This window comes from Lathyrus oleraceus, chromosome 2 (assembly GCF_024323335.1).
Source record: "Lathyrus oleraceus cultivar Zhongwan6 chromosome 2, CAAS_Psat_ZW6_1.0, whole genome shotgun sequence".
NCBI lineage: Eukaryota > Viridiplantae > Streptophyta > Magnoliopsida > Fabales > Fabaceae > Lathyrus > Lathyrus oleraceus.
Genome location: NC_066580.1, coordinates 172,530,832 through 172,552,939, shown reverse-complemented (window position 1 = coordinate 172,552,939; position 22,108 = coordinate 172,530,832). Strand labels below are relative to the sequence as shown.

Here is a 22,108-nt window from a genome sequence, read left to right as displayed (position 1 = left end):
ACATACAGGCTGAATGCATGAGAGGCAGCCAGGCATGTGGCCCTTTTTTATGTCCATGACGAATGCCATGAGGCATGTGGCGGTCGCCACAAGCCTTGGATTGCGTCTCCGGCCTTCCATTTTCTTCTCTAGTGGGTTCCACGCCTGCCTAGTCATGGCAGGCGCCATGTAGGTGGCCACATGTGTATTTTTGCTGCTTTTCTCTGTTTTTTGCTATTTTCATTTGGTTTCTTCATAAATTGACTCTTACTCATAAAGCACCTGAAACATGCTTAAACTATCAGCATAACACAACAAAATGCAACAAAATAATAATAAAACATGTGCAAATCGAGTCAAAATAAAATATGTTTTTCGATGTTATCAGGTATGTGATAACGCAAAAATACATCGTATATTTGCCTTGATTTACACTCAAAGATCATACCACTTTCGTTTATATTCTGATTATTCCGCAAGTATTCGAGTTATTTTTGTAGGTATTTTAATCTCCATGGATAAATGGGCAAACTGTAGAAAAGGAAGAAAAAGAACAAGAAAAGGAAGAGAAAGCAGCAGAAAACCAGAACACAAAAACTACGGATGTGACGACCGTCACAAGGCGTATGACGACCGGCACGCCCAGCCTGTGACGACCGGCACAGGCCCATGACGAACGTCACACGACCAGAATTAACGTCTTGAAGCAGTCAACAGAAGCAACCAAAACGTGCCTAAATTCAAGGAACAGAACTACTTTCCCGTGGATTCCTCACTCAACCGAGTCATCCTTGTTTTTCTCAACTGCCTCCTCAAGTACTTCAAGATTCGACGTACTATGTTAATCCAATTGCCAGGTTTTTATTCAATTATTATTATTGTTGCTCTGTTATTGTTATAATTATGTTTGTTGCACTGTTAATCTGTTTATGCTCGTCTGTGTTTGCGCTATTTAACATGTCTGGCTAAACTACTGATATCGGTATGTAACAATTTAATTAGACGGGATTTAATAATAATAATCAGTGGAAAACTTCTTATCTCAAACAATCTTTTCGGCTGTGTTTTTTAATTTAAATTTAATTAACTTTGTCACAAAAGTGAGAAGCTATTTAATACGATTTTCCCACGAGAGTGGGAAATTAACTAAGGTGAGAACCAACAATCGCGAGAGCGTGAGGCTCGAACTGGATAGTAAAAACTAGGCATTGATTTTAAAAACAGTGAGAGCACTTTAAAAGCAATTAGAACTTATCTATTTTCAAAAAGTATTTTTAACCTCAAATGGGACAGCGAGAGCGTACATTCTGACTTAAAGGTATAGGCCGAATCAACAATCACGAGAGTGTGAGATAAAGCCTTTTGAATAAGTATTTTCTACTGAAAGATATTTGGCATTTAAATTATACACCGGTGACTTATCGAATCCCTGACGATTAATGCGTTGCATACTGATTTCTCTTATTAATTCTTTCTTAAAACTCAACTTCCCTTAGATTTAATTTTCTTCAACCAATCTTCTAAAAATCATTCCCTTATCTAAACATCCTAACGTCGGTAGCATTAGTTTGACCATCGGTCCCTGTGGGTTTGATATCTTTTAAAACTAAAACGACTGGACTGTGCACTTGCAGTCAAGTACCCGATAGACTATATTCTATATATAGTCACGAGACGTATCAGTATGTGTGGCAGTCGCCACAGCTCTTTGACTGCGTCTTCTTTATTCCTTTTCTTGCTTAGGTGGGTTCCATGACTGTTTAGTCATGGCTGGGGCCATGGTAGGCGCTATGTAGGTGGCCATCAATGTATTTTTTTTTTGCCATTTTTCTCTGTTTTTCGTCATTTCATCTAGTTTCTTCATATATCGACTCATACTTGTAAAGTACTTGAAACATACACCAATTAACAGCATAACACTACAAAATGTGATAAAGTGACACTAAAACATGTGCAAATCAAGTCAAAATAAACTATGTGTTTCGGTGTTATCAAACCACACAAATTTATTCTTGCTGAGGATTTTTCTTTTGATTCCTCTTTTGTTGCTTCATTTTTTGATTTCCCTTATTTTTGTTGGACTATTTGAAATTTGCAATCCATAGGGATGCCCTAACTTTTTCCTAAGTCACTCGTTTTCGAGTTTTCGACTTAGTGGGCTTTCTTTCTCTTTTGGATTTTGATCTCTTGTTTCTTTTCTTTTGTTGGAACAAATCATATGACATCTGTTCACTTGATTTGAAGGGGTTGTAACTGCCTCGTTCCTCTCGTTGGCGAGAGACAACCATTGTGAATTTGTGGCTTCCGACCTCTCGTGAGGGATAAGGTATGATTGATCCTCAGATAGGACACTCCCTTTTGTTTCTTCTTCTTTTTTTAAAAAAATCTGAACATATGGTTAAATTAGCTAAAGACTACCCTGCCTCGGGCTAAAATTGAGGGATTTATGTATAGAAAGAAATTCCTACTCCTTGGCTCGAAGGGGTTGACTAAGGATTATCTTACTTATAACTATGGTATTTAGGGATTTAAAATAATGCCTTACATCGTCAACAAGGTTTGTTTCAAAAGCATACATGAAGTGATTTAGTGTTTTTTTCAATTTCATCATTCTCCTTTTGATTTTGCTTAAACAAATTATTAGATACAGAGAAGTAGAGTATGAGTAAACATGAATGGATTGATTCAAAAGAACCAAATTTATTTCATTGTCATTATTAAATGAAAACGAACGAGTCTTACAAATGACTATTACAAATGACGAACAAGAAAATTACACATGAAAATGATTGAACAAACTAATGATTGTTGATGTAATCAGCCTTATTTCCTATCCACATATTGTAGTTATTATGCTTGCAGAAGGTGATAAAATATCCCTCAAGCAGATCCTTCTTAAACTCTTCCCCTAAATGCATACTCTTCTAATCTACCATAGCTTCCACTTGCACTGGTCATGGCATTGCAGATGTGCCCTCATGTGGAGGTATGGGAGTGTACACTATGTGCATGCCTTTCAATGTGAACACAATAACCTTTGAATCGATCAGGTCCTACATTTTCTACTTGAAACCCTTATAATCCTCAAGGGTGTGTCCGAGTGCTCTAGAATGGAACATACAGTTGGAATTCACATCATCTCCTGGAGGAAGAGGTTATGGGGGAGGCATGTTCTCCCTTAGCTGAACCAAAGAGTTATTAATCAAAAGAGGGAGAAGTCAACTATATGACATAGGAACTGGATCTTTCTCTGGTATCCTTGGTCTTTTCTGGCCCTATTGATCATAGCTTCGCTACCGATTTGGATAATGATTCTACACTGGGTACCTCTGCCTTGGTCAGGGAACATGAAATGGCTTCTAATAGAGAGGCCTTGAAAGTCCTGATTGTGGATGAAATCCCCGAGGCTGAACATGACATGGGGGTGGAGCCATGCATGTGTACAGGAGTGACCACTTATGGTACACCAGCTGGTGTGGGATTGCCTTCCTTCCTCATTATTTCTTGCAGGATTTCCATGATCAACCTCATCTGAGTCTTCAGTTGGTTGACTTCCATGATCAACCTCATCTTGCAGGATTTCCATGCTTCTAGTCCAAAGCGGATGTAGGGTAATCAGAATGCTGTTCAGAAATGGAGAGATGATATGAGGTTTGGTCTTTTTGGGAAGATATGCATGTAAGTTTGATGGATGCGTGAAGGATGTAATGATATGTAATTCATTTTTTTCAAGGGATGTAATGGTATGAAATACATCATAGATTCAAAGGTTCGACGATGCAACAATTCAGATTCTAAGGTCAGTATACACACAGTGCTACAACAATAGCATGCAATGATGTAAGTTAAAAGATTGACATTTTCTGGATAGCATGTGTATACTGCCTGATACAGGTTCAAAGGTATGACATTACGTGAGAACAAGGTATGTAAGGTCTTGGTTTCCTGCAGAAAAACCCAGACCCCCCTCACAGGTGTGTATTATCCTCCAAAGGTGATCCTAAAAAGGTTCCTAGAGTCAAGGACCCGTTTTGAGACACCATTGTCTTAGACAAATGACTCTCCGGACAATGATGCTCCCAAAAGGATCTACTCAAGATGTGACATCTCGTGTCAACCATGATTGAGGACTAACTCCAAGTAGGTTAAAACATGACTCTAGTCATATTACTATCCTATGTATGTGCTCAACCTTGGGTATAGAGCTTTTTTGTCAGGTAACATAGCCCCAACCCAACAGAGAGTATAACAGATATATCCAAAATATGCAGAATATTCATATTTAAATCGGTAAAGAAAGAAATAAATAGCATAAAAGATAAAGTGATAAAAGCGATAAAGATAAACACCCAAAGCATGCAAAGAAAGCAAACAAACTAGGCTCGACTTACTTAGGTTTCCCTAGCAGAGTCGCCAGCTGAAGCTACGCGAAATATACCTGAGCGTATCACACACTCAAAGATACAATAGATTCACCATAGAACTTTATTTATTTTCAAAGGAAAGGGAAAACATTGATAAAACTCAGGGAAGAGAAAAAGGGTAAGGAAGTCAGTTATGCAAATGGAAGGTATTAACATCCCACATATTTGTTGTACTCAACGGGAACCGTTTCGATTGTTCTTTATAAGAACGGGTGTTACTATCTAAAGATTACTCAGGAAAGGATAAAAAGGTTTGAAATAATTAGGGTGCTCGCCAAGGATTGGGGCCCTCGTGCCTATGTATCCTCATAGTGCAATAAGGAAATCAGAGCTTCGTAGTTCATGGAACTAAGACGAATGCGTTATTTGTTTTTACTGAATATTATTAACATTAGCATTCTACTATCAATTTGTTTGTATGCTCGAGCATGGGAGACTTAAGCTTCATTCACGGTAGAACAAAAGTAATACATCCTTTCTGAAAAGGTTTTAAAATAAAATTATGCCCAAAGGCAAAAATGAGTTTCATGAGGTGAGTTTTCTTTTATTCTGAAAATAAAGTCTTGATTATAATTGTAGTAAAGTCTATGAACAAAAGCAGATACTTTAAGTAGCTAGGGCCTACATCACGTGCTCAAAGGCACTCTAGACAAGGTTAGGAGAAATTCCATCTCATCATTCTTCGTTGCGTAAGGCTCATTTCGTACAATTTTAATTGTATGGTTAATTGTTTTTTAGTTTATTCACAAAATGGTTTTAGTCTTATAGGAGAAAGGAAGGAAGATGAAGAGCAAACCCTAGAAGGTTGAAGTCTGGTCTTCAATATGCATCCCACATCTGAGTAGACGGGTACTTAACAGTTGTTAGACTTGAATCACACTAAAGTCTATGAACGAAGGTGAATACTTTGAGTAGCTTGGGCATACGCCTCGTACTCAAAGGTGATTTAGACATGGGTAGGAGAAACTCCATCTCATCATTCTCCGTTGCTTAAGGCTCATGGCACACAATTCCCGTCATAACTTTTAAGTATGTTAAAGAATAACCTTTGCTTGTTGATCTTGTTTTTGCAATATTGTTAGTGAAGAATAGGCTTGACAATCATTTGATTCAAATTGCACTAAAGTCTATGAGCTAAGGTGAATACTTTGAGTACTTGGGGCCTACGTCCTGTACTCAAAAGCACTCTAGACAAGGGTAGGAGAGACTCCATCTCATAATTCTTCCTTTTTTAATGCTCATTCCATACAATTCTAATCGTGATTGGCAAGTGTTGATACACCTTTGTTGTTCTTGAACAGTAGTCTACTATGTCTGCAATGTGAATGCCTTGTACTGAATTTGAAGTCTTGAACTGTTGAGGTCTTGAGCTCCGGAGGTCCAATACAGCTTGAACACAAGGGACTTGCCCTATCAAGTGATCAAGGGTATTTTGATCACTTGTACAGGCTTGAGGGAATTAGCAAAGTTCAAAGGAGTTGGTTAATCAAAGCAAACTTTGATCAACACAATCAATGGGAATGGAAAGATTAGTTGATTCAGGTACACAACAAACCTAATTAATGATCAATTAAATTGAACCAGTTGCATCTATACAAACCCTAAGGTAAGGGAGCATGCAAATCTATGACTTCCTAAACCCTAGGGGCAAAATTATCAATGTGAACAAATTGAAGCAATTAGGGAATTAGTTCAAAAATCTAAAAATCTAATTAGCCACCAATTAGCCTAATTAATTCTAATGATAAAAAATCAATCTAAACATGGATTATGAACTCAAATTAACCAAAGGAAGATTGATAATCTAAATCACAATTTGATACCATGAACATGGTAATCACAAATTGAAAGAAGAATTAACCTAATGGACAAATGATGGAAAAATCAATATCTAAACATATTAATCAATCATGAACAAGATGAAATAACATGGATCAACAAAACCTAATGGCAAATTATACTACTCATGACAAGATTAAACAACAATTGAATTAACTTCTGAAAAATCCAAAAGATGTAATTAACATGATTAAACCTAGATCCAACTAATTAAACCTAATCAATTCTAATGATGATCCTAATTATGAATTAAACATAAATTAATTCCTAATATATCAAATGATCCAAAATCAAATATTTATCCTAATTCTAACAATATCAAAAAAATAGAAGCAAGGTTAATCACAAAAAATAACTAAGATTAATATAAATTAAAATGGACTAAGGAAGGATTAAGCAAGAACATGAACATTGGGCCATAAAGGGTATTAGCCATTATTAAAGGAGTGTAGTTTGAACACGGAATCATTAGGCCAAAAGGCCCACTCTCCTAACACCATAACCCGGATTCACATGAATATTGCCCGAAGACTTGCCTTTCAAATTCAAACAAACCACACACTCAGGTCAAACACGAAAAACTCATCATCGACACCGGAAAATCTCACTTTGTGGCACTTAAATCTTGCGAACAACCAGGGATGTTCAACGAACAATCAAGAATTTGATTTCTTCCTTCATGAAGAATCAAGGAAAGCGATGGATCCGCAGGGTATTTCAACACAAAAATGAAACGATACCAAAATTGCATGCGAAATGGAAAAAATTGAAGGAAGAAAAACCTACCAGATTCAACGGAGGCTCCAGGTGATGCATTCGTTGCTCTTCAATTTCTTGTTTATGCCTTCACTTTTGTTATGTCGTTACGGTTCTCAATTTCGTTGCATGTTGAATCATGTGTGTGTTGTTGATGAATGATGAAGAGCTTTTGTGTGTTGTTGATTGACACGAGGATGATGAATAATCGCGAAATAGTTGTTAAGAGTCTGAAAATTGTTGTGTTAAAGGATAAAGTGAAGGCATAACACATGCGCTATCCACAATAAATTAATATTACTACAAAATCGACATAAAACTAACATTAAATTGAAATATATATATATAATATATATATATATATATATATATATATATATATATATATATATATATATATATATATATATATATATATATATATATATATATATATATATATAAAACGAAATATATAAAAGTTACCACTAACAATATATATATCAAAATAAAATAAACAGAAATAGAAAATAAATGTTTATAATTTAAAACTAAAACTAAAAAAAAATAAAGATAAGCAGAACAAGTAACGAAAGTATATTGAAGGGAAGCAGATTCACTGTGAAAAATTATAAGGTTAGGTAGCATATTTTTAGGTTAAAAATTTGATCCTTTTAATTTTTTTTTGCTTTTTTTTCAAGTTGTATTTTGAATGTGGTTTGTTGAAATATGCAAGTGAGGGAGTAAATTTTATAAAATAATTATGGTAGCAGGAAGTAGTTTCATGAAAAGAAGAAGATGGGTGGATAAAGAGAATGTGGATTGTAGGTGCAGATTGTGAGTTTTGAGAGGGAGTATGTAGTGGATGGGTGAGGCGTCGTTGTCCTCCTCTGTAAGGATTGGCCAATGACAACATATATAGTGAACAAGTAGCATTTTTTACATTGCTTAAATCCCAACATGCCCTTTGATATTTTATTGGTGATAACATGAGTTTAAAAGAAATAAAACTAAAAAAATTCAAACTATTATAAATAATCAAAATAAAACACAGATAAAAGTACAGTTAATTCTATTAATTTTTTGTGGACATGTTGATAAAAGGATAAAAAGAAAATGATTAAAAATGAATAAAAATTGGACGCAAAAGTTCACGAAAAGTTAAACTGAATGCATCAAAATGATCAATGCGAAATAAACTTCTCGGAAACATACATGTTTTGATCAAATTTTGAAATAGAAAACATCCGGTTAAAACGCTCAAACAGATCAAAATGTGATAGCAAAATTAGTAAAAAATAAATCAAGCACACCATGTTAAACTACATGAAACGCATATTAATAAGACTAATGTATGCAAGCTTGATTTGAAAAAAAATCGCCCGTTGATTTGACGTACATTTGAAAAATGATTCAACCGATTTGTCTGTAGATCCGAAAATTTACTTCGACTGACATTCTAGGCATTATACGGTGTGAAATGCATGTTAGGCTATGCATATGATGTATATGTCATGACTCATGTTTCGAATCGGTGATTCAGGGTCAAAATCAAGGTGTGACAGTTGCCCCTATTTAAGTATCTTCGACCAGAAAATATAAAATAGAGCATTCTTCATATGATTATAGTGGGAGATAGTTAAATACTAAGAAGACCCAAATTTTGATCTTGAATGCCTATGACATGATATAATATGTTATGCATGAATGCATGACTTTTTTATTTTTATTTTGATATGCTAGGGATATGATCAAACATAAGATAAACCCTATAAGGATGTTTTATGATGGATGCAGAATGAAACAAAGATCTGTGGGGTAGTGATGGAGACATATGGTAAATGTGGCGCATATAAAACAAAAAAATGAGGGTAGAAATTCACTAGGGATAACAATCTTGCTGGAGGAAAGACAACTGTGGAATATGCAAAGAGATTTTAACTACAGATTCATGCATGACCTGACAACACCAGAATATTCAAAGAATTTTCAACAACAGGTTCAAACATGACCTGACAACACTTGAATATTCAAAGAGTGCTTAATTAACAGGTTCAAACATGACCTGACATCATTATGGAACATACAAAGAAGGTTTAAACAACAGGTTCATACATGACTTGTCAACATTATGGAACTTACAAAGAAGGTTTGAACAACAGGTTCATACATGACCTGATGACAACTTGAATATCAAGGAAAGTTTAGTCAACATTTTCATACATGACCTGACAACACTGGAAAAAATCAAAGAATTTCATCAATAGGTTCATACATGACCTGATCACTGGAATATTCAAAGAGTTTCAATAACAGGTTCAAACATGACCTGACAATATTGTGGGATATCAAAAGGTTCCATCAATAGGTTCAAACATGATCTGACGATACTAGAAAACATACAAAGAAAGTTCCATCAACAGGCTCATACATGACCTGACAGCATTGGAAAATTCAAAGCGTTTCAACAACAGGTTCAAGCATGACCTGACAATACTAGAAAATCAAGGAAATTTTAATCAATAGGTTCATACGTGACCTCAAATTTTGGATATTCAAATAATGTTTCACCCACAGGTTGAAACATGTCCTGGTAACACTTGGGAAAAGTCAAAGAGAGTTTTATCAACAGGTTCATACATGACCTGAAAACACTGGAAAATTCAAAGAAAGCATGTCCACAAGTTCATGCATGACCTGATAATTCTTGATAAAATCAAAGAATTTTATTAATAGGTTCAGACGTGACCTAACAAACTAGAAAACCCAAAGAAAACTTCAACATCAGGTTCATACATGACCTGACAATATTGGAAAACATACAAAGCAAGTTTGACCAACGAGTTCATACATGACTTGACACTTTAGAATACATCTGACAGTTTTGGAGATTTCTCACAAGAAATTCATCCGATCAAAGATTTTGGAGATTCCTAACAGGGAATTTATGCAAAACAAAGAAAAACGGGAGTCTTCTTATAAGTAGATCATCCACGCAAAAGGCTACGATGATTCTTTACAAAGACATCAAATAAAACCAACATCATTGGAGTTTTCTAACACGAAAAAACCTCTAAGCTTTTGGGAATTCCTCAAGATGATAAGTCATACATGACTTTCACGGAACCATCAGGAAAAACAGGGTAATAAAACTCTTTGTGCGTGCCAACAACAATTGGACTTGGATTGTAAGCAATGGATTACAAGCAGCTTTTAACGGATTTTGTCAACAACAATTGGACTTTTACCGTAAGTAATGGATTACAACCAAATTTTAAAAGATAGGTTCCAACAACAATTGGACTTTGACCGTAAGTAATGGATTACAACCAACTTTTAACGTATTTTGCCAACAACAATTGGACTTGACCGAGGGCATTAGTAAAACAAATACCGCCTCTAACAGAGTTTGCCAGCAATAACTGGACTTGAAATGATATTGGTGACAACCAAACTTCAGATACCAATTACAATTGTATTTACAAATGGAGTGACAATGATGCGAATGACAATTGGGTTTAACATGAGTTCTAGTAACAACTGAGTTTGGAATAATGCTAGTGCCAGTGAATTTTAGGAGACACCAATAAGCCTTGAAAGAATGCTAGGGAATGGAATATGGGTTTTGGAAGTGCGTCAGAACAAAAATGAAATGTCCATGATTTGAGAGTAAAAGAAATGAATTCTGGAAATGCATCAAAATTACAAGTGATATTCTGGAAATACATCAGAATACAGACACATCCGATAATACATCGAGGAAATTTTGGAAATACATCAGAATATAGGACATGCATATTCGAGAATATATCAGATAGGTGGGGAAACATCTAGAAATACATCAGACAAGTTATAGAAATAGATCAATAAACAAATAAGTAATTCGGAAATTCATCGAATAAACCAAAAAGGAAATAAACCTCATGGACAAAACTTTTTTAACAGGTGTCAACTGAGTTGGACTTGAAAATGACTGCGAAAAATGGATGATGGTTTAAGTGAACCAAAGACAAACTGGAGTTAGAGGTCAAAGGATATAGGATCAACAACAAGACATATGTCAATGCAAAATGAGCACGAAGTACATTTCGGCTATACATGATTTGAATTTTATTATGAATGATCATGATATGAAAATGCTGACACTTTAGTGGACTGGGAGTTTGTAAAGGCTTTTTATGGAGGTCATGATTCCTCAACACCGAGAACTAGACCAAAATTTTGTGATAGATTTTGTCAAAGGAGAATTCTATCCAGCTTGACAGCCACAACTTAGCCAATGGGATCCTTTTGGAGGATTAATGAATCATACTAGCATAATTTTTGGGCACTCGTCTTAAACTCAATAGTTGTTACGTATGGAAGAATTTGTTTGAGCAGTTTGAAAGCATGAAGGGGGTCTTCCCATCTGTGGCTCATCTTGCCCCAGTCTGCTGGGTCTTTGAAAATGTTCACCTTGAAAGTAAGTTTGAAACAGCTTGACATGAGATGATCTCAAGGTGGCTTGACCCAATGTTTGAATACCACATTGATCTGACCCTGATTAACCAAAACCTGGAATGGTAGACGTCTGATTGACCGTCCTTTGGATAGTTGGACTCATTGAGCTCTGAGGTGGCTTGCCCCAATAGACATTACCTCAATTAGGTCTTTTAAAGGGTTTTAACATAGTCTGGTTCACGTTTTTTTAAACAAAAGGATATAAGGCTCAAAATTTAATTTTTACCCACCCCTTCTTCTTGATGATCTCTAGTTCCTACGTTCAGTTAATTCGATACACACATTCTACTTCGAAGGTGTGAAGGTGAAAATGAGGATTAAAGATGCTATTTTCTTGAAATGGCAGTCACCTTATTTTGTTTTTGTTGAGGATTTACTGTCCTCTTTTGATTGATTTTTTTTATATCCATAATTTTTGCCTGGACCGCTTCTTTGAAGCTTTTGATTCACCGAGATGCCTTGATTTTTGCCTAAGTGGTTTTTTTTGCGGTGTTTGACTTAGCGGGCTTTTTCTTCTTTTTTTTTGTTGAAAAATTATGACTGTCATGTTATGGGTTATTGAGGAACAACCGCTATAATATTGGGTTATTCACAACTTCTTTGACACTTTAAGTTGTGTGCAAAGTAAAGTGGGATGTTTCCTCTTGTAATTTAAATGCAAAGTCAGATTAACTGAACAAAGTACCTTGTCCCTGGTTAAAATTAAAGGTTTTAGTTCCGAAAGAACTACTAACGTTAAGGCTCAAAGTGGTTGACTAGGGACTAACTCCTTATCTCTCTGGTGTTTGGGGATTTAAAATAATGCCTTACATCATCGACAAGGTTTTCTTCTAAAGCATACCACAACAATTCCAGGTTTTCGTTTTCATCATCCTCATTCCAATCTTTCTTAACACAACGGTTTGATAAACAAAAGTGAATGAGAGAAGTACTTTTGTTTTTAATATAAATGAAAAACGAGTGAATACGAATGGATTAATTCAAAATAAGCATAAACATTTCATTAATCTTACCAATTTGAAGAAAACAACAACGCTTAAAAGCAACTAACAATCAACATGCAAGGAAATTACAAAGGAAATGCTGAAACAACCAAATGATGGCCAACTTTTGGGAATTGACTTCTTCAAACTTGATCCATTAACTTCGGGAGACACCCCTTGAGGTCTTCGCACTTATCCAGACGATAGGTTGACGTTCACCACCAAGCTTACTTCTTGAAAGGCTATGTACCTGTTGTCAATAAACTGTTGTACTTTGGCTTTAAAAGAGTTGCAGTCTTCAGTTGAATGCCCGTTTGATCCGGCATGCTATGCACATTTCACATTTGGGTCATACCCGGGTGGTTAAGGTTGTGGAACCAGCTTGAGAGACTTGGAAACCAGCAACGAGTTTTGAATCAGAGGTTGTAGAAGTTGGCTATATGTCATGAGGATTGGATGACGAGGAGCATTTCTTATTTCCAAGTTATTTCGAGGCATAAGCTGATTTTGATGTTGATTTCGATACTCGGGCCTTGGGCTCGTTGATTAGATGAGGAGAAAACCAGGATTATTGGTAATGAAGACCCAAAGGTAGTGGTTGCTGGTATGGCACTTTGGGCATTGCTACCTCACTTTGGACACTTCACTAACAATATATATATATTGTATATATATATATATATATATATATATATATATATATATAATATATATATATATATATATATATATATATATAATATATATATTATATATATATATAATATATATATATATATATATATATATATATATATATATATATATATCAAAACAAAATAAACATAAATAGAAAATAAATGTATATAATTTAAAACTAAAACTCAAAGAAAAATAAAGATAAGCAGAACAAGTAACGAAAGTATACTGAAGGGAAGTAGATTCACGGTGGAAAATTATAAGGTGAGGTAGCGTTTTTTTAAGGATAAAAAAATGGATCCTTTTAGTTTTTTTTGTTTTTTTCAAGTTGGATTTTGAGCGTGGTTTGTGGAATTTGGAGTGTTGCCTTCAATTTCAAGTGGGATGTTTTATGGAATTTGGAGTGTTACCTTCAATTTCAAGAAGCTGATATTCATGGTTCGACTGTTGAAGATAATTCCGAAAATATAGTGGAACTTGCTACACAGTATGCAATAGCTGATTTTTCTTTGACAAGAGTGTTCTCGGGGTTGTTAATATCGGACAAGGTATGTGATGTTTTTTATCTTCTTCATTTCTTCTAATATTATCTTTCTCTTTAGGTTAGAACAACTTTGTTTTGATATTACAAATACATACATGTTTTCTCTTTAGGTTAGCACAACGTTTTTTTTATATTAGAGAAACATTATATGTTTTCTTTCTAATATTATTCGTCCTCGCTTACTTTGTGATAATATCTTTATCTTTAGGTTAGCACAACTTTGTTCTGATATAACAGATAGGTTACATGTTTCCTTATTAGCATCAACTATAGTTTCCTTATTATTTAGCTAGTGTTATTGTTATACATTGATTTGCAGTCATGCCACATATGAGAAACTGAGTTATCTAGTCGGTCATTAAAGTAATTCTCACTATAACCCGTTTTCAACTTCGTGTTCAAATTCGCCACAAACCCGTTTTTGATATTTTCACATTAGTGTAAAAAGTGAGTTGTTATCTCATATCCTTGGCCCCATCGGCTCCCTATACCTGCAAAATTCCATTGATCTAAAGCCTATTCACCCTTCATCCTAACAAAATCTGATATGCCTTCTGTGAGTCCCGAAGGAGCCTCGCCGTTTTCGTTCCATTGCAATATATGAGCCAGTTCATGGTATATTAATCTAGTAATCTCTTTTACAATATTTCAACGATACCTCTCAATGTAGCCCCTGATCTGGCTTATCTGTAGGAGGTTGGTTACCTTGTGAAGCTACGCGAAATATTCCTGAATGCATCGCACGCTTGAAGATTCAACAAAGTCGCCACCGAACTTTATTTATCCCGAAAAAGGGAAGGAAAAATATTGATAAAACCCAAGGGGAAACAGAGAAACGGGTAAGGAAGTCAGTTATGCAAGGGGAATGTATTATCACCCCTCATATCCATGGTACTCCATGGGAACGGTTTTGAATGCTCTTGCTTGAATGGATGTTATTATCTTCCTATACCTGCAAAATAAAATATGGGTTATAAAGAGAGTGCTCGATGAGGACTGTGGTCCTCATGCCAACATATTCTCATAGTGTAATGAGAAAGTCAAAACCTCGTAGTCTATGGAACCAGAGAGAGAAAGGGTGAAAAGAAATGAAATTAGCTGAAATGAGATCTCAGTCAAATTGAAATGTCAATTGGAAACCAGGGATTATGTTGATATGTTAATGTGAAATGAAATGAAATTGAAAATTGGAAATTCGAAATGCAGGTTCTGCAAATGAAATTTGTATTAAATGAAATTTGTTTTCTGTTAGAGTGAGGTGAATGAAAGGTTATGTTTTCATTTTGAACTTGTTATAAGTTTTTGCAAGTGTAGGTTGTGAGTAGCTAGTTGGTTTTGAGTTAGTTTGTCATGTGATTGAATTGCGTTTGCAGGTTAATCTGTATGGACTTAGTTTCTTGGTTAATTCATCTGTTTGAAAAATGCAGGTATTGGATCATTGGCTTGTTACAATTTTTGCAGGTAAAACACTTGGATGTGAGGAAATGGGCTATCATGTTATGTAGGGGCTGAATCGTGTTTGGACTTTTTCATTGGTTGCTTGTGATTTCTATGCACCATTGAAATTGGAGCTTGAGTTGGATATTATAACTTGGGCTATGTTGTAATTCGATGGATTATGTATTTGGTTTATGGTTGTAATATATGAAATTGAATGTTTGATTAAAAATGTGAATTGGATGTGGTTAATTATGGGAGTGTAATGTTGATTAAATGAAAATGTATGGAAATTAAAATAGAATCAGCAGTTTAATTGAATGAACATGTGATGGTTGAAATGTATGGAAATGGCTTTAAAATATTTTAACATGGCTAATGATTGATTGAAATGAAACAAAGCTAAAAATGGAAAAAGTTAGGGTATGTCCAAATGTTGGTTTGAATAGGTTTTAAACCTGGTCATGAACCTAGTTTCTTGGTCCAAAAGGTGGTCAGACCTAGAAATGGACCAAGCCCCAAAGTCATGAAAAAACCAAGGGAAACAAGGATTTGGAAATGAAATATGATAGAATGAATAGAAACATGTCTTAGAGGATCAAGAATGATGAGTTGACTTTGGTCAATTGGTTGACCAAAAAGTCAACAGTTGACCAAAAATTAACTTATGCAAAAATGATGTAATTTGTAATGTTTTTTCAATGGAATATGGACAATGTAATCAAGTGAATGGAATGTGAATGAAACAAGAAAGTAATCACATCTTAAATCAATCAAATAACACCATGAACTAGGGTTTAGCTAGGTCAAACCTCAAGTCAAACAACAACCAAACCTCAAACCAAATGAGTAACAAACCATCAATGCCTTAAGCCAAGCTAGAGTTCATAACCTCTCAAATTAAACCACAAGATTCACCAAACTTCAAGATTGAGAAACTAGGATTTGAGCAATGAATGAACACTATGATGCAATCTCCTAGGTCTCAAGCACCAACTGTCTCTGATTAGGATTTTGTACCTTTGATTACCATGATGAGCTCTCCACAATGATTTTAGCATCACAACTCCTAAGGCTTAATTTTCAAACAAACTCTAGGTCTTTGTCAATTAAAATCGACCTCAAACTTTTGAATCTATGATGATGTTAGTGCACTAGATGATATGGATATTCCTGAATGCAGATGAACCTTAAACCAAAATGTTAGATGAAAATGAAAAGGAGAGGGAAATTTTGGGGTATGATAGTGGTGTGGTGTGAATGTAATTCTTTATGTCAAAGCAAAAATTTCTATAGAGTTTGTCGTTGTCGAAATACTATGTGTGTCGAATTGTATAGTTGTCGAAATATCGATAGAATTTTAGACTTAGCTTTATTTGTTATTTTAGATGAGTTAGTTAGGTTAGTTGCAGATTGTTTGGCGTGCAAGCAATCTCAACCTATAAATAGGGAGATCCCATATCATTGATTGTAACACAAAACAATGAATTCAGTTGCATAGTTGAATAAAATTTTAGTGTGAAAAGCAGAGAAGTTTCTCTGCATAAATACTTCTTCTCATTCTTTTCTCAAAAGTCCTAATTTCCCTTTCTTCCCCAATTCATATTTTCTTCTTCAATAATCATTGTGTAGTAAAATAATCTTGCAACCAAGATTGGTTGATTCACTCAAGTAAAGAGTGAAGAACGAGAGGACTAATCAATTAGAAAGATCGATTCTTGTTTATCAAAATTTGGTTCGAAATTCTTCGAGAAATTCCACATTGAGAGTTTAGTTAATTTCCAACATGAATAAATGCACTAATAAATATAAACTAATCGATAGCAAAACAAAAGTGAAAAAAAAATCAAACTTTAAATATTTAATGGAAATAATAACAAGAAGAAGAGAAAAAAAAATTATGTTGCTCCTTTAGAGAAATAATGACCATGCTCCCAATTAAAGTGAAAAAAAAGAAAAAAGCTTAAGATAAAAAATATGTGAAAATTTTAGTTAGAGTAGAAATGTCTTCTAAAAAAGAAATTAGAATAGCTTAAATTTTAAAATAAAAGTCTGATGCAAATATAAATATAAATAATGGGAATAAATAATAATATAATAATAATAAATAATAATAATAATAATAATAATAATAATAATAATAATAACAAAAATAATAATAATAATAATAAAAATATAAGAAATTTTATATTTTGTTTTTAGGGGGTTTTGATGTCTTTCATCCCCTAGACATACTTGAACTTAGAAAGAATGAAAATGAAAGTAAAAGGAAAAAGTACAAATCCCTTAAGTAGGTATCCTTATGGGACCACTTTGTCATTATCTCCCTACTCTTCAAAACACATTTGATGTGGCCTATCTACAACTTCTTTCTTGGTACTTCATTGAAGAAGACATCAACAAATTATTAGTCCAAATAAATATATGAATACAAAGTATTATTCCATCAACAAAGTATTAAGTCAGCAGCCTATTAGGTCGGCTTATGTGTTCAGGCGCGGAGTGATTTGTTATTCCGTTTTTGTCTGCTTACAGTTGGTTCAAGGAGCAACTAGTTCGTTTATGTGCCAATATTTTAGTCTGGTTCTGGTTTGGAAGTTGGGGTCTAATTATGTCTATTACTGTTTGTATGTTTTTCTTTTTGTAATTTCCTCATTTATTAGGTGCTTGGGTTTAAAGTAAAGTGGGTGGGTGGATATGGTACTGATGTCTGTTTTTCTGCTGTAGCAGTTTATTATTTAGGTCCATGCATAATTCTAGTAGCAGGGATTCTGATTTCGCTGTATTGTTTGGCATAGCTTATGCCTTTAATAGTTAATATATATCATTGTTTTGCTGCTTAAAAAAAATGAATACGCTAAAGACTTTAAGTACTCAAAATCAAATTGAAAAATTGCCATTACCACAATCCAATCATCATCACAGTGAAATGTTCAATGAACACAAATCAAAATGTTTGTCAATTAAAAATAAAATTCTAGTAAAATAAAACATAAAATAAGAATTATTTGTTAACAATTATAATTAAAAAATCATATGATAATTATTTAAAATATTTAATAATTACAACACATACAGTATAACTAGAACATTAAAATTAAGAGTAAAGAGATAAACATTAAAAATAGAGGAGTAAAATTATAAATAAATTGAAGTATAATATATTTAAAAAAGATGATAATTTATAATTAAAAAAATAATTAAATAATTAAAAAAGAATAGAAAAATATGTTACCGTTATCACGCAATTGAAGTGAGGAGTAAAAGAAGTGTACCTACCTACTTAGTTTTATTTAAAAGAGATTTGCAAATCAACACAAGTCAGAACATTACTCTAACTGGTAAATTCTGCTCTGCAGCTCTTGCCATTTTTGCTATCAACAATGACATCTCTTCGTTATCATATTCTTCTTCTTCTTCAATTCTTTGCATTTTATAACTTCTGTTTGCAATCCTTCATTTCCTCTGCATTTCTTCTTTGTTTTCTCTCATGGATTCCAAGCCACACTCTCCACCTTACCCCTTTGTTATTACAGATTACCCACCACCACCACCTCATCCAACTTCCCCTCATATTTCTCACTACAACATATTTTACTTTAGGCAACGAAATATTAGACAATGCCTTAAGAACCGTAGTTAAAAAGGTAACACGCAACGGTTTTTCATAAGTTGTCAAGTTTTTAAATTTGTTTGAAAATCCACCTCCTATTGGTTTTAAGCTGCATTTTAGAATTGTGGGTGTAATATAACCCGTCCCCTTTTGTATATAGGGGACTTTTTTTATCGTAATGATATACAAATTAAATGTCATACCTATACAATATAATGACGTGGATTAGATAAATTATTATTTTTTAAATTAAATAAATAAAATATTAGTTAGGAAAAGAATTTTTCATGGGATATAAGTAAATAAAAAAAAACCAAATTTCTACCTGGAACGGTAGTTTTCGAGAAATTTCTATTGCACTGCGCCGTCACTCGCATCTCCGTTTTTCCTTGTCCGTGCTTGGATTCTTCACCTCATTCATATGATGCGTTCGTATGCAAGCTTCTCTTCTTGTTCAACATACATTCTTCTCTTTAATTGATTCAACCCTCCTACTCAATCGTTCTAGGTTTCTTCATAACTTGAAACCCATAAAAGGTAAGTGAATGATTGTATATTTATCTGTTTTCTTCTCCATTGCAATTTGTTGTCTGTTTGATTTTCTAATTTGGGGTTTTAGATTTGGCTTTCTCCAATTTGTTGTATGTTATATTATCTGATTTAGGGTTTTAGATTTGCCTTTCTCATTTGGGGTTTTTGATTTTATTTGAACCATGAAACCCAAATTACTGTTGAAGTATTAATGTGCGGTGGCTTTAAACTTTCATAATCAGTAACTCATTGATTGGTATAGTTGTTCAAGAAAAATACTTGTTTGTTTGTGGGAGGTTTCTTCAAGAATGAGGGTAAGGTGTTTGTAAAATTAGTTGAACCAAATTATGAATAAAACATGTTTTGGATGATAAAGATATCACTGTTTCTTGCTAAATATTATGTGGCTTAGTTTAGAAAAAATTGGAAGAGCAAATTTTCATTAATGACTTGTAGTGTTTCTGTAATGAAATGGGTTGATGTCTTAACTCATAAAAATAACAATTGGATCTAACCCTCACATGATTGAATTGGGAAATTATGCTTAGTTATGACATGAGAGTTAAAACATTGAGTATAGTTATGTATTCTAATCCGCACGTCATTGAGTTAGAAAAATCGTTAGCACATAAAGATTTTAAATTGATATATTTTTAATGGCACTGGATATTTTATCTTTTGCGTGTCAATATCTATGTACAATTTAAGACTTTACCTTTGCTAGATTGAGATTTATTTATAAAATAAACACAATAAGTTGAAAATGGGTTTTAGGTCATGGTTCTCTTTATTTTTGGCTATCAACACATGAGTTTATTTTATTTGTATGCCCTTTATACACTCAGTGCAGAGAAGAAGGAAAAAAGATGGAATCCAAAAGCTATAGTATCAATGTTCCAAGCTTTAAACAAGTTTTCAAAGAAACTTTTGTTTGACTGTCATTATGGATTGGTGCAATCTCTATCTCTCTTACATACACACTCTTTGTCTCATTTATATTAATCTTGTTGTATCTAAGTTTTGTAAATAGTATTATTGTGATTCACTTTTGCTTCTTATCTAATAGAATTGATGAATGGAAACATCCAGTAGAGGACACACTTGACAGTGGCTTGGAAATGTAAGATATTTCCTTGTTATTTTAAATAATTTTATCTAGTTTCTTAATTAACATGATAATGTAGCTTAGAAAAAAAAAACATATTTTTTCCTAAGCCTTGTGCAGTTCACTGGGTAGAATGTTTCTTAAGGAAATGATACCATAATGTAAATTATTCTTCTCTTTCCCTTGACTGGCCCAATTTGATTTTCACTTCTTATAGTTTCTATATTTAAATATTTGCTTTTATAGTGACTAGTTTTCATAAGTAATCTGTAATATTCTTAATGCATTTGTGAGGCATTGTGTTTTTAGAATAACATATCTTTGTTTTTCTCTTATTTTACTTCGTATTAATGTATGGCTACTTGGAAAAATTCCGTAGTACTTTGTGCATTCATTTATTTGTATTACTTTTGATTAATTTAGAAAGGTTATGAGAATTAGTTTTATAATCCTAAGCAAATAATAAGATGTCATTTGAATGACAAACCACCAATGTCTAACAAGAAAACTCAAACTGAAGCACTGATATCTCACTATTGAACAACATGGTTAAAGTCATACTAAAGAATTGAATTAAAAACAAAATATACACCTTTTATCAATAATGAACATATAAACCATTACGAAACATAAGTGATTTTTTAATAGATTAATTGAAATACCTAATATTATTTTAATTTTTATAGATTATGTTGTTTATTATTTTTAAGATAGTATATATTATTTTGTAGATGTTGGTTTTATTATTAATTATTCTCTTATATATTCAGGTGAGACCTTGATTTTGTGTGTTCAGTGTTGTTGTGTCGGTTTTTGTTGTAGTGTAGTGTAAGCATGTAGCTTTGATTCATTAGTAACTTGTAGCTTGGGAAGGGGATGGGACATGTTTAACTCCAGCATGTTGCATGTATTTGTAGTTAGATGAAGAGAATGAGCAAGCATTCAGTTTGTAATGCATATTCTTTTGTTTCCATTTTGCAGCAAGAGTAATCAAAATTCTATGACGACAAAGGAGGATATAGATAAATGTAAAGGTTCTGCTATTGAAAATTTGAGAGAAAAGAAACTTTAGATGAAGAGAAACATCTTTTTCAAAAAGTTTCTTATGCTTTTCTCAACCTGCAAAACAAAGATTAAAAGCTGGTACATGAATATTTGTTACAAGGAATCTTAGGCAAAAAGATTTTGTTAGGATTTTATGAAAGAGAATACTAGGGATATTATTGGAGAGATTGTTTATTATTGTATATTTAATTATAAATAAAGTTTATGATGATATACACTACTGTTTGCAGTGGAATCCTTTGAAGTAAATAACAAAACTAAATATTATCATTACTTTAATATTATATTATCCTTTATAATAAATTTTATATTATCCATAGTTAAATAAACATTATTTAATTTTAAATAAAAAATGGCGTAACCGAATTTAAAAAGATGTGGCAAACATATTAGGCAACGTTTTAGAAGAGTAGCCTAAACAAAAAGCGTGGACTATAATTGTTCAAATAAACATGGTCTGTTTGATAGGCAACGGTTATTAATAGACCGCGGCCTATTAATAATTTTAGGCGATGCTTTTCCCATTCGTGGGTGGTAGTGAAAAAACCGTAGCATATACGAAAAGGCAACGACGGCATATTCCACACCTAAATAACCGTGGACTAAAGACTTAGGCTACGGTTTTTGTACTTTTAGCCGCGCTTTTCAGCTGTAGCGTAAACTCATTTTTGTTGT

The 22,108-nt window shown here is 33.4% G+C and overlaps 1 protein-coding gene across 7 annotated transcripts in view; it reads left to right on the top strand.

Moving 5' to 3' along the window:
• The first annotated feature begins 19,042 nt into the window (after positions 1-19,042).
• LOC127118706 (receptor-like protein kinase HERK 1) overlaps positions 19,043-22,108 on the top strand; it is a 37,948-nt gene continuing 34,882 nt past the window's right edge. For 2 of the 7 annotated variants that reach the window (XR_007802312.1, XR_007802314.1), the window contains exons 1-3: positions 19,043-19,269; positions 20,109-20,214; positions 20,330-20,383. The gene's annotated coding sequence lies outside the window, so the exon portion shown is untranslated. Of the gene's footprint in view, positions 19,270-20,108; positions 20,215-20,329; positions 20,384-21,138; positions 21,326-21,349; positions 21,707-22,108 lie in introns of those variants that run through there. The other 5 variants (XR_007802315.1, XR_007802316.1, XR_007802317.1 and 2 more) reach the window with 4 other exon arrangements.